Below are 13,801 nucleotides of genomic sequence, written 5' to 3' on the forward strand. Positions count from 1 at the left end.
GGGTAATTTTCTGTGCAATACCTTACCAACCTAAGACAGAATTATATTGCTTTTGAAAAATGTAAATTCCAAGATGGGTAAGGAAGGCATTATTGTCATGTATGGTCTTGTTTATGAAATTTAAAGTGGGGGGATGTTGAGAGCTTTTGGTGCTGCTTTTAGGAATCTGGCATTTGTCCCTGAACTCAGACCAGGACTCAGATCAGAATATTAGAAACAGTGACCATGAGACTTTACTTTGCTCAATTACTACCTTATGTGATCTCTTTGCTTTCTACTTTACTTAATTACTACCTAATGTGATCTCTTTACTTAATTACTATTTATGTGATTTTCTTGTTTACTACCTCACTTGATTACTTTGTATTTGATCTAAGAACTGACCATGTTTTTTGAATATACCTAGAATGGTATAAAAGCAGGCTAGAGAAAAATAAACCTGCTTCAGCCTCAGTACAGGCTGGAGTCATGTTTCAATTTTGTCTGTTTTTTTCTCTTCCAAGCCTCACTCCCTCACTTGAGGCCCTGTTGATTGACTGAGCTGGAGTGGTCAAAGCAGCAATCTTATTAAGAGTGCATATTTAATAATAAATTCAAGTATAAGACAGTATATGGGGCTTTAAAATTGAGTGTGTTCTCAAGAACTTTATTAAATAAGAATGAAAAAATCTGAAAACTCTTGTCTTTATCCTGAATTTAATAATAATGCTTCAAAAGTTTCTTCATTTGATATGTTGTCAGCTATAGGTATCACATACCCTTTTTTTTTGTGGAGAGGTGGTTCCTATATCCAAATGCTTCTAGCATTGTCTTTATGAAGAGATGTTAAAAGTTATCAAGGTGTTTTCTACTCTACATTTATTGAGATGAACATGTGACTTCTTTAACATTTCATGTAATAAGTAAATTATATTTGTTTTATATATATTAAAAAATACTCCTACTTCTCCGGAATGAAGCCAAGTTGACTCTCTCTCTCTCTCTCTCTCTCTCTCTCTCTCTCTCTCTCTCACACACACACACACACACACACACACACACACACACACACACAGACACACACACAGAGTGAGACACACACACACGGTCTTGAATTTGGTACTTCAACTTCTACATTGTCTTTGGAGAAAGAAAAATGAGATATGTATTATTTAACTTCCAAAAATTATAATTCTATAGTTGTTTTAATTTGAATTCTTTGTACTATAACAAGCCATCACATTTGGCCAAATATTTTTCCCATGATTTATTGCTTCCCCTTACTTTTTTTGAAGTATTATTTCCTTTCTCATAGTAATCATGTTTATACTTACTGTCATTTGCAGTATTTTACAGATGCCAGTTATAAATTATAATTCGGCAATTCCTTCTAGTTACCAGCTCTCTATTTCCTTTTCTAGTTTTGTTTTCCCTTCCATTTAGAGAGATTTCTCTCTTGTCATCTACACAGATGACTTAGACTTTTGTTTTTTTATTTATAAATATATATATACATATATACACACATATATATGTACACACACATATATACACATGTATTTACACACATACATATATATATACACACATATATATATGACCATTCCATAATTTTGACATTTTTGAGTTATATTTACCCCAAATATCCTACATATTTTGTAGGTGGGATGCAGTTGTAGTTGCAAAGATCTATCTCAGAGGTGCAGTGCTGTCCAGGATGCTCATAGTCTTAAGTTCTATTCTACTACTCTGATATTAAAGTTACAAATGTGAGAACTCATCACCAATTACCTTAAAAGAACAAGTCTGCACCTACTACAATTCAATTGTTCCACTGTGCGCTGTCATCTCTGCTTATTTTCTTTTTTCCGATATAAGTGAACTCTAACATATTCTCTGTCCTAATTGGTTACATTTCTAATCACTCTATACAAAGGAAGTCATTCACTATGTGTAAAAATATGAATTATTTTGATTCTAATTATAAATAAGTTCCTTTAACTACTGTAGTTGGAACTTTGAACTTTGAAATTCATTTACATTGACACATCAATCAGTAAACCATTTTTTTTATTAACTTGAATATTTCTTATTTACATTTCGAGTGTTATTCCCTTTCCCGGTTTCCAGGCCAACATCCCCCAGCCCCTCCCCTTCCCCTTCTTTATGGGTGTTCCCCTCACCATCCTCCCCCCATTGCTGCCCTCCCCCAGCCGGATGTAGTAAACCATTTTTAATTCCATTTTTTTTTTTATTGATAAGTGCTGACTGTGTGGTTTAAGCTATGAAGAACAATAACAGAACCACTGGTACTTACTAAATATTTTTTTAAATTATTGAGTACTTTTCAGTCTATTAAGATTCACATATTTTTATTAGCTTGCTGGTTGAGAATTTGGTTTATGGTGAATACATCTGTTCTAAATCCTTATGTAGACATTTTTGTTTTGTTTTTATGATGCCATTTTGCTTAGTAGGTACTAAGAATGTAGGTGGAGTGATATTATTGTAGTTACAGTTTTAGGTTTCTGATTAACTATTGATAGCTTCATAAAATGACTATAGAATTTCTCTTTCTATAATTATTGTATATGAGTACTGGCTTCACCCATTCTTACTTCATAGAAAAAATGCAATAAATATGAGATTTGGCAAGAATTTACTTTATAGGGTCATAGTTACCCTTTCTCTATGAAAGTTTTTGAACTATTTTTTCTTTATTTTTACCTCGAATTTTGTCTTATCTGTTGAGTAATTCTCAGTTATTTCTGAAGATTCATGTATGGCCTAGCACAAATATATCTCAGGTCTTTTCTTATGAGAATGACTTTTGAATCTTATGTTTACACATTTTCAAACAATGGTATTCAACCTGTCCAATTCTGGGAGTATTTAATGGAGCTCCTCACATTGTGGTAAGTCCCAAACAAAAAAGTAGTTCTATAGCTAACTCATAGGAGAAATTTCTCTACTGTTTTGAATTGCAATGTAAGTATCTGAAATGCTGGATATGGAACATGTGACTCTCTAAGAGGTTGTGACCCACAGATTGGCAACCATTGCTTTACGGCTTTGTAAGGAACCTTACGCTTCAGTCTATTTTATGGGAATTAGGATTTATGAATTTTTGTATAATTAATTTTAAAAGCATGTCTCTATCTTCTTTAACCTTGATAAATGAAGCTATGGAATTCATTGGTCATATACATCTTGCCAAACCCTTCCTACTTCTGCAAACCCCCTTTTCTTTCCCAGCCTTTTTACTTTCATGCCTTCATTTTAAGCAGGTGTCTCTGTCGCTGTCTGTTCATAATTTTAATATGTGTGAGCACAAGCATATCCAATATTATATCCAGAAGACAAGGTTTCAAAGCATTCTTAAAATTATATCATTTTCCCAGAAAAAAATATTTTTATTCTTTTTTCCTGCCTCAGAGTTCAACACTCTTTAAGATAGTTGGTTTTACTCAAAGAGAAAGCTCCAAATGAACATTTCTTACTAAATGCAAAGACATGCAGAATTGCATTGATTATTTCTAAAATTTGGACCATTCAGAAGGCAATTAGCCAATAAAATGAGATCTGAAGATACTTGTGAGAACATGATTTGATTTAAAATTTAATCGTAGCTCACTCAAGGCTGTGATAGGAGTTTAACTTATTAGGTACCATCTGCTGCCTAAACATCTAGGGGATATTTTTAAGGAATATTCTTTTTAGAGTAAATGATAATCTTGTGCCAACTTGTTTATCACTTACGTGGTTGCTGGCATTTAAACCATGTAAAAACAAAAATTATAGCTGAGTGCATAAGGCAATAAATGAGAACTAAATATGATAAGCACACAATGAAAATGCAAATGACTTTTTTCACAGATTCATTACTTCCGGTACATAATGAGCAGTATAAATGTGAGACTAGCCTACATGGGGACAGCAGAATGATTCACATCTTGTGCGGTGCTAATTTGAGGAAGTGATATGGTTTTAAATATTTTGACCTTGGCAAATTATTACCATCTCAGATTTCTAATCATAATTAATGAATCATAATAATGATCTTAAAATGTGTAGTAGCATAAGAATTTATATTTCACATAAATACATATATGAATAATTTGTTATCTTATTTATCACCCATAATATAGAAGAGATGGTCATGTAGGATTAAAATGACTATAAATCTTCTAACTTACAATATGTTGCTGGGGAATAAACATTATATTGAGCCAAAGTCAAATGACAACCACAGGATACAGAACTAGGCACAGACTTTTCCACATCTATTTAAAAGCATAACACATGGTGTTTTGAACTATGAGGTGCTGGCTCAAAAAATTTCAGAGGAGAAGAATATTAATATGTGGCCTAGAGACTCTTCTTTTGATATTGCAGAAGAATATGGTTGCTTTCTACCCTTGTCCAAAAGAATCTGCCTGAAGCTAAATCAAAGAGTTATGAATTAACAGCTTTGGCAGAGGAGATTTCCAGACAGCCTAATATTGACTCTTCTGTGTGGTTATTACTGCCCAGCATCATGCAGATCTGCAAGATCTATAATGAAACGGGGCAAGCTGAGCAAGGAAAACTATAATGTATTCAGTTTGAGGAGAAAATTTAAAGAAAAGCTAGATCCTAAATGAAATAGAGGAAGCAGTGATCTTAGAGCAAAACCCAACCAGTTAAAATTCAAATTTATGAAAATAGAGTCTGAAAAGTGTGGTATTGCATACCTTTGATCCCAGAAATTGGGAGGCATGCAGATTCTGAGTTCAAGGCTATCCTGGTCTACAGAGCAAGTTCTATAATAGCCAAACTTAGGCAGTAGGAAAAAATGAAAACAAAACGAATGTCAAAGAACAAAGTATCAAAATCAGACAGCTGGTGAAAATGTATTTGAACAAAGGGATTTTGGACTTTTAAATGGTGTAGAGACTCTGATAGACAATGGGGACTTGGGAAGGCAGACTGAATGCATTCCCATGTTAAGATACAGCTACAAGCCTGTGGGAGGCAGAGAATGACATGTGAGTGGTGGTTTGAATAAGAATGGCAGCCATAGAACCATAGGGAGTCCCACTATTAGGAGGGGGAGAAAGGATGTCACTGGGGGTTGGATTTAAGGTTTCAACTGCTCACTCCAGGCCAAAAAGGAGTTAATAAATGAAAGCAGAACAAACATTCCTTTTGTGAAGACAGGTGACAAGAAATGGCCAGTTGGGGCTCAGTCTCCTCCACTGTGCTGGCTAGTTTTATGTTAACTTGACACAGCTAAAAGAGTCCCTGGAGACAGGAGAGTGTTGATTGAGAAAATGCCTTGGTAAGATGGCTGGACTGTAGGGAATTTTATTAACTAGTAATTGATGTGAGAGGTCCAAGCTTTCTGTGAGGGGACCACTCCTAGGTAGGAGGTCAAGTGTTCTATAACACTTCTATGGTTGTTCTATGGTTGAACAAGCCATGCAGAGCAAGCCATCAAGAAACACTCTTCCATGGTGTCTGGCATCAGCACCTACCTCAAGGTTCCTATCTATCCTATTCTAAGAAGACTTCCTTCAGCGATAGAACAGAGAAGTATAAACCAAATGAACTCTTTCCTCCTTAATTTGGCATTGTGGTATTTTACCTTGTTTATCACTGACTTAAAGCTAGTATCCACATAAGTGAATGCACATTCATATTTTTCTTTCTGGATCTAGGATACCTTAATCATGATTTATCTTTTCTAGTGTATTTCCTTGATAATTTCATTATTTAGTATTTTAAGGGCTGGGTAATTGTCCATTTTCTAGATTTGCTACATTGTTTTAATCAATTTGTGAGGGACATCTAGGTTGTTTCCAATTTCTGACTATGCTGGTTGAGCAGCAATGAATATTTTTGAACAAGTGTCTTTGTGGTAGAATGAAACATTATGTGGGTTATGTCCAAAAGTCATAGCTGGATATTGAGATTTACTGATTCCCATCTTTCCAATTTCCATTTTGGCTGAACAAGTTTGCACTCCCACCAGGAGCAAATGAGTATTTCCTTACTCCACATCCTTTCCAGCCTGTGCCGTCACTTGTTTTCAGTGATGTTGGCCATTCTGACTGACAGAAGATGACATTTCAAGATAAGCTTTTGAGTATTCTCTGTGCAGAATTGAACCTCACTTTTAATTATGTTATTTATTTTCTAGTATCTGGTGCTCTGAGTTCTTTATATTTTGATATTAGTTTTTTTAATCATAAAACTCTTTTACTATTTCTAGGATTCACTGTCATCTGAATTACAGTATCCTTTGCTGAATGGAACCTTTTCAATTTTGTGATGTCTAATTTATTATTTGCTGAACTTAGTATCACCTTTGTCAGATGTCTTCAGGATATCTTTTCCTGTGCCAATGAATTAAAAATTATTCCCTCTGTATATTATATTTGACTCATTGTATCTTGTTTTATGTTAAGTTGAATCCATTGGTATTTGAGTTTTGTTAGGGTAATAAGTATGAATCTATTGGATTCTTCTTCAGGCCACCATGCAATTAGACTAACATTATTTGTTGAAGATGCTCTCTTTAGTCAAATGTGTATTTCTGACTTTGTTATGTATACGTATGGAGAAATAACTTAAGAAAGGGATATCGAAGGGGGGAAGGAAATAGGAGGGAGAGAGGAGGGTGAGGAAAAAATGGGGCCAGGATCAGGTGTGGAGGAGACAAGATAGCGATGGGTTTAGGAATTTGAATGGAGGTTTATAGAAGTGGGGATTGGGGAATTGGAGGTAGCCACTAGAAAGTCCCAGATGCCAGGGACCCAAGACGTTCCCAGGACCCAACAGGGAAATACCCAAAAAGTGGAGATAAAACCTGTAGAGACCATATCTTGTGGATTGAGAGATTGGACCACCTACCCACCTAAAAAATATTAGTCGAGAATTGATCCTGTCAAAAGGAAATTCAGAGACAAAGAGTGGAGCAGAGAATGAAGGAAAGGGCATCCAAAGACTGTACCACCTGGGGATCCATCCCATCTGCATTCACCAAACTTAAGACACTATTGCTGATGCCAAGAAGCACTTACTGGCAGAAGCCTGGTACAGTTGTCTACTGAGAGGCTCTGCCGGAGTTTGAGAAATACAGATGCAGGGCATGCAGCTAACCATGGGACCAATCATGGGGACCCCAATAGAGGAGTTAGGGGAAGGACCTAAGGAGCTGAAAGGGTTTGCAACCCTATAGAAAGAATAGCAATATCGACCAAACAAGAACCACAAAAGCTCCCAGGAACTAAACCACCAGCCAAAGAGTACACATGGAGGGACCCATGGCTCCAGATATATATGTAGCAGAGGATTGACTTATCTAGCATTAATGGGACAGAGGCCCTTTGTCCTGTGGAAGCTTGATGCCCCTGTATAGAAGAATGCTAGGGCAGGGAGGCAAGAGTGGGTGGGTGAATACCCACATAGATACAGGGAGAGAGGAAGGGGTTAGGAGGTTTGTGGAGAAGAAACTGGGAAGGAGGATAACATTTGAAATGTAAATAAATGAAAAAAGGAGAAAAAATCAATGCTAGTACTTTAAGTTTGTTAGATATCAATAAAGGGTTTTAATACAGGCTTTCTGAATTCCTAATTAGTGATTCAACCTCATCGTTTTGTTTGTCCAGTTTCTTTCATCACCATGATTAAAATTTGATACATCTCTGCCCTGTTCTTCTGTGTTTCCACTTGTGTTATTCACAATACATCTAACATTCATAGCTCTGTGTTTTCATTTATTTTTCTCCTGTTTATATCAGATTATACTTACTTCTTCCATTTCTCCTTTCATTAATGTGTCTAAAAATGTATTAATTACACCTTTTCAAAGAAGCATCCACTTTTATCTTTAATGTATAGTTTATTAATGTAATTTTCCGTGATGTTTAATTCTATCATTTTAAATTTTATTTTTATTTCATTGCTACTTTAAAGGGAATCAATTTATATACAAATACCTTTATTATGATCTTCTTTAATAGCAATGTCTTAACTGTAAACAGTACATTTTGATATGCTGGGTTTTCTCTTGTATAAAAATGTAACTCTTTTTTTTTTTTAATTAACTTGAGTATTTCTTATATACATTTCGAGTGTTATTCCCTTTCCCGGTTTCCGGGCAAACATCCCCCTCCCCCCTCCCCTTCCTTATGGGTGTTCCCCGCCCAACCCTCCCCCCATTGCCGCCCTCCCCCCATAGGCTAAGATCAAAAACTCAGGTGACAGCAGATGCTGGCGAGGATGTGGAGAAAGAGGAACACTCCTCCATTGTTGGTGGGATTGCAGACTGGTAAAACCATTCTGGAAATCAGTCTGGAGGTTCCTCAGAAAATTGGACATTGAACTGCCTGAGGATCCAGCTATACCTCTCTTGGGCATATACCCAAAAGACGCCTCAACATATAAAAGAGACACGTGCTCCACTATGTTCATCGCAGCCTTATTTATAATAGCCAGAAAACTCTTTTTTGATTCAATCAATGGCAGTTTATTAAATAGCATCTTGCTTACTTTCTTCTTATATCATTCCAAAACTCTTTCTAATGCTAACTTCTGCTTTTTTCTTTATATTCAGGGAAAGTGGATAGTAATGTTACTCATATTTTATATTAGTTAAGATTATTTTTGTTGCTTTATGAGAGGCGTATCTCTCAGAATGTTCCATAGATTCTGTAGTGTTGCATGTTATCTGTACAGTGTTTAGTTCTATCTACTTGGCACAGCTTGAGACAGATGTTTCTTTGTCGACTATTTAGTCTATGTGGTTCATTGGCTAAGGCATTGTGGTGGGATCCAAAGTCATCAACTACTGTTACATTGGAATATTTAAAGTGCATAGATATTTAGAGAACATGAGGGCAAATTCAAGTTTTAAAAGTAGTCAGAGCCATAACTGAAATCCTTTTTATTATTGAGTGTTCTATACTATTGTGTCATGTCCTTGCCTCAGACCTTCATTTTGAAATATTTCTGCTATTGCTTTGAAAGTCTGTACTATCTGCAATTTTTTTCCAAAAAAAGACTATCTGAAGCTTGGAACCCCATAAAACAAGCAAGGAAGCACCTTCAGGAATCCTCTGGGTCACCCTCTGCTACCCTGAACTACGTGCTATGCCCAGTGGACTCCCATGTTTCTCTCCACAACTCTGCCCATCTTCATTAGACCTGCGAATCTGGAAGAGGAAGCATACAGATAGGAGCATAGCATTGCTGTCCTCTGAGAGGCTCCATCTAGCAGCTGACTCAGACAGACGAAGAGACAGACAGCCAAACATTGGGTGAAACTTGGAGACTCTTATGGAAGAGTTGGGAGAAGGAATGAGGGCCCAAAGGGGAAGAAGAACCGCACAGGAAGACCAACCAAGTCCACTAGCCTGATCACTTGAGTGCTTTCAGAGAATGAACCACTAACCAAAGAGCACTCAGGACATGGATCTAGCCCCCTCTTCCTCCTACACATATGTAGAAGACATGACTCATGGTTTTCATGTGAGTCCCAAACAGTTGGAACAAATGCTATCCCTAAAACTGGTGCCTGTGTGTAGAATCCATTCTCCTATTTAGACTGTTTTATCTGGACTCAATGGAAGAAGAAGCAAGCAGCCCTTCAGAGACTTGATATTCCAGGGGGTGGGGGAATATGCAGTGGAGGTCCCCACTCTGACAGAAGAGAAGGGGAGAGGGATTGTGGAAGGGGAGAATGGAAGGAGCGATCACGATTTAAAGTGAATAAAACAAAGAAACAAACAAGCAAAAAAACCCTCTATTTATTTAGCTTATAAATTTGTAGACAATACATTTAAGACTGGATGCCAATATTATTAATACCCTTACGGTATATCACAATATGGAAAATTTGAATAGTCAGAAGGATCATGTTGAAGAGAAAAAGCATAAGCAATAATCTTGCTGTACAAAACTCCATTCAGATGAAAACAAACTCAACTTAAAGGATATATTGTACTACTTTCTAGTGAACTAAACATTAGAAGTTCCTTTATCTATCAACACTTCTGTATGAGGACTCAAATCTCATGTGTGGCAGAATAGATAAACCATGTTAAAATTATAGCATATACCTTAAGCTACGGTCCATGATTTGATGTATTTGTGTAAGGTAGGTATTTTGCACCTTGCTGTAAGATAGTATTTTTAATGTATATGGGGAGAAACTGGCTATAATGTAAATCAAATGAACCATATCTTCTTGTACGATTCTCTGAGTGCCTTCCGAGTTATATATTCTACTTTGCAGGACTTTTTACATTTTTCAAACTTCTTAGATTGTGGCAAAATTTTACATTTTTCTTCTTTTCTTCCTTCCTTTCTTCCTTCCTTAGTTCGTTTGTTCATTCCTTCCTTCCTGTCAGTATTTCTTCCCAATTTCCTACTTTCTTTTTTATCTATAACTCATTAAATCAATTTACTGCCACATATTTGCAGGCAGCAGGTGGCTATCAGCTACCCATAGTCATAGCCCAGAGATGCATGATCTTTTCTCCAGCAGCACTTACAACTTGCCAATAATTTCTTAGTAAGTGGTGAAGCTCTTGAGATATTCCCATCCATTATGATCTTCAGGCTGGCTCGATCTTAACCAAGTCTTCACATACCTGTGAGTTCCTAAGTACAACACTCATGTCATGTTCAGAGGAGAGCCTTTCTTTTCTTCATCTTCCTCCAGATTGTGGATTAATTTTGTCTTCTCTTGTAGTAAAAATTAATTGGGAGTTTCTGCCTTACATTCGTTCATTCAGTTCCCAAATAAAAGGCATAAAATCTTTATATTTATACTAAGACTTTATGACTGATATAGACAGATACAAACCCTCAAAGCTGGTTTTTCTACTTTTTTTCTGGCAATAACTCTGAGATATTAGTTGCCATGTTTGCCTGGGCCACTCTTGATCCAACTGTCCAGCCATCATGGTTAGTTCTCAAGATCCCTGACCTCATGGCCTTTTCCTCTTTCCTCTACTGTCTCTTCTCTATCTCCTACTCTTCTCTGCCTCAGAACCCAAGCTCAGGAAGTGAAGCCTAGCTACCTCTTTTCTGCCCAGATACATGCTATGAGCATTTTTATTCAACCAATAGTTATAGTTTTAAATTAAAGATCAAAGTTACATAGCATTATTTGATGTGTGTGAGGATATTCTTATTCCTGAGGGCAACTGGAACTTGGGGACCAAAATTTAGCATTGCAATGTATGGCAACAGACAAAACCAAAGCAGTCTTCTTTTTTGAGACTTGAATGGAATGTTGATACAGATTACCCATCCACAGCTGAACATTCAGTCATTCTGATTTTATGAAGAAATTCTAGATATTTCAGTTTTGCCTGCATCTAAATCAGATAATCATGTGGTTGTTGTCTTTTAATCTTTTCTCTGGTGGAAATACATGTATTCATTTATTTATGCCACACAATCCCTGAATCTTTGGGTGAACCTATCTTGCTTATGGTGTATAATACTTTTCATATATTCTTGAATTTGGTTTGCAAGCATTTTTATTGAGAATACTTGTATTATGTGAATAAATAATACTGAACTATAATTTTCACTCTCTTTTGAAATTCTGGATGGCATTGTGATCAGATGAATATCTTTGTAAAAATTTAAAATTCCTTCAATTTATATTTTGATGAACAATTAGAGGAGCATTGGCACAAGTTCTTCCTTGAAGGTCTGGTAGAATTAGGAACTGAATAAATTTGGCACCATGCTTTTATGGTTGGTAGATTTTTATAACTGCTTCTATTTCACTAGGGTTTATTAGTGTGTTCAATTTATTTACTTTATCTCCATTTAACTGATAGTACTTATGTATGTAAAAGTTCTTCAAGTCTTTATTTTATTTTTTTTAGTTCAGTAGAGAAAATTTTAAGATGTTTTGATGATTATCTTTGTCACATGATTTCTTCCTTTTTATCTCTAATTTGTTATTTCGTGTGCTCTCTCACATAGTTATTTAGCTATTCATTTATTCATTCATTCATTTACTTGGTTGGTTTGGATAAAGCTTTGTCAATATTGTTGATATGTTTTCAAACAATACTTCATTGCCTTGATAGTTTATATTATATTTCTTGGCTTTATTTCATTGCTTGTATCCCTAAGTATGATTATTTTCTTCTATGTACTTTCTTGGGTATTATAGCTACATAATCTTCTAAAATTTTCAAGCATATATTATTACTATGCGATTTTTATTTTTTCATTTTTATTGGATATTTTCTTTACATTTCAAATGTTATCCTCTTTCCTTTACCCCTTCAGACATATCCCTATCATATTCCCCATCCCTCTGCTTCTATGAGGGTGTACCCACTCCTTCCTCCCAGCCCTGGCATCAAACCTTCACAGGACCAAGTGACTCTCCTCTCATTGATGCCAGATAATACAATGCTCTGCTACATGTGTGGCTGGAGCCATGGAACACTCCATGTGTACTCTTTGGTTGGTGGTTTAGTCCCTGGGAGCTCTAGGGTATATAGTTGGTTGATACTGTTGTTCTTTCTATGGGGTTGCAAACCCCTTCAGCTCCTTCAGTCCTTTCTCTAATTCATCCTTTGGATACCGAATTCTCAAGCAATGATTAGCTGTGAGCATCCACCTCTGTATTTGTCAGACTCTAGCACAGCCTCTCAGGAAACAGGTATATTGGGCTCCTGTCAGCATGCACTTCTTGGCATCAGCAATAGTGTCTGGGTTTGGTTATTTATATGAGATGGATCCCCAGGTGGGGCAATCTCTGATTGGCCTTTCCTTCAGTCTCTGATCCACACTTCGTCACTGTATTTCCTCCTGTGAAGATTTTGTTCCCCCTTCTAAGAAGTACTGATGCATCTGCACTTTGCTTTTTCTACTTCTTGGGCTTCATATGTTCTGTAAATTGTATCTTGGGTATTCCAAGTTTTTGGGCCAATAACCACTTATCAGTGAGTACATAACCATGTGTGTTCTTTTGTGATTGAGTTATCTCACTCAAGGATGATATTTTCTAGATCCACCCATTTGTGTAAGAATTTAATGAAGTCATTGTTTTTAATAGCTGAGTAGTACACCATTGTGTAAATGAGATTTCTCCAATATAAAATGTAGTCAATTGGTGCTATGAACTTTCAACTTACAGTTAACTTTCTTGTGTCCCACCTTTACTTTGTTCTATTGATTTTGGTATGCTGTACTTTTATTTTCATCTTTCTCTAACATGTTGTGATTTTTCCTCATGATTTCTGTCTTGACCCAATTTACAGTCATACAATCATGGATAGCAAGGAGACAACATTGCTGAGCTGCCATATCTACTAGATTAAATGCCAAATGAATTTTTGATTTATTGTATTTTAAAATTAAAATGTGTTCCATGAAATGTAACCCTGGTGAAAACTGAAGCATATTACCCCCCCATGCTCTGAAAATGAAAACACATTTGATTTTTATCTGTGCTGCCCCATAGATTATGTTTTCCACCTGAGTCTACAAGTGAAATATTGAGTGCAGAAAATGATTTCTATAATACTTTTACTAGCATATATCCTATTATTAATTCCACAAACAAGGCTATATTATTTCAATTTGAATATTTTTCCAGTCATAAAACATCAGTCCAAAGTTATGTTTAACATAAAGTGACAGTATCTCATTATCTCTCAACTGTTGGTAGAGAAGATGATTTTTAATCATATTCAATCATGTAATTTGTCTTAGGTCCCTTGGAATATAATTAGATAGTTGGTGATTTCCTGTACAAAACATGCAGACACATGACATACAGACTTTTATTTTGGCTGAT

The sequence above is a fragment of the Rattus norvegicus genome, chromosome 11 (genome assembly GCF_021556685.1).
Source record: "Rattus norvegicus strain SHRSP/BbbUtx chromosome 11, alternate assembly SHRSP_T2T, whole genome shotgun sequence".
Classification (NCBI taxonomy): Eukaryota; Metazoa; Chordata; class Mammalia; order Rodentia; family Muridae; genus Rattus; species Rattus norvegicus.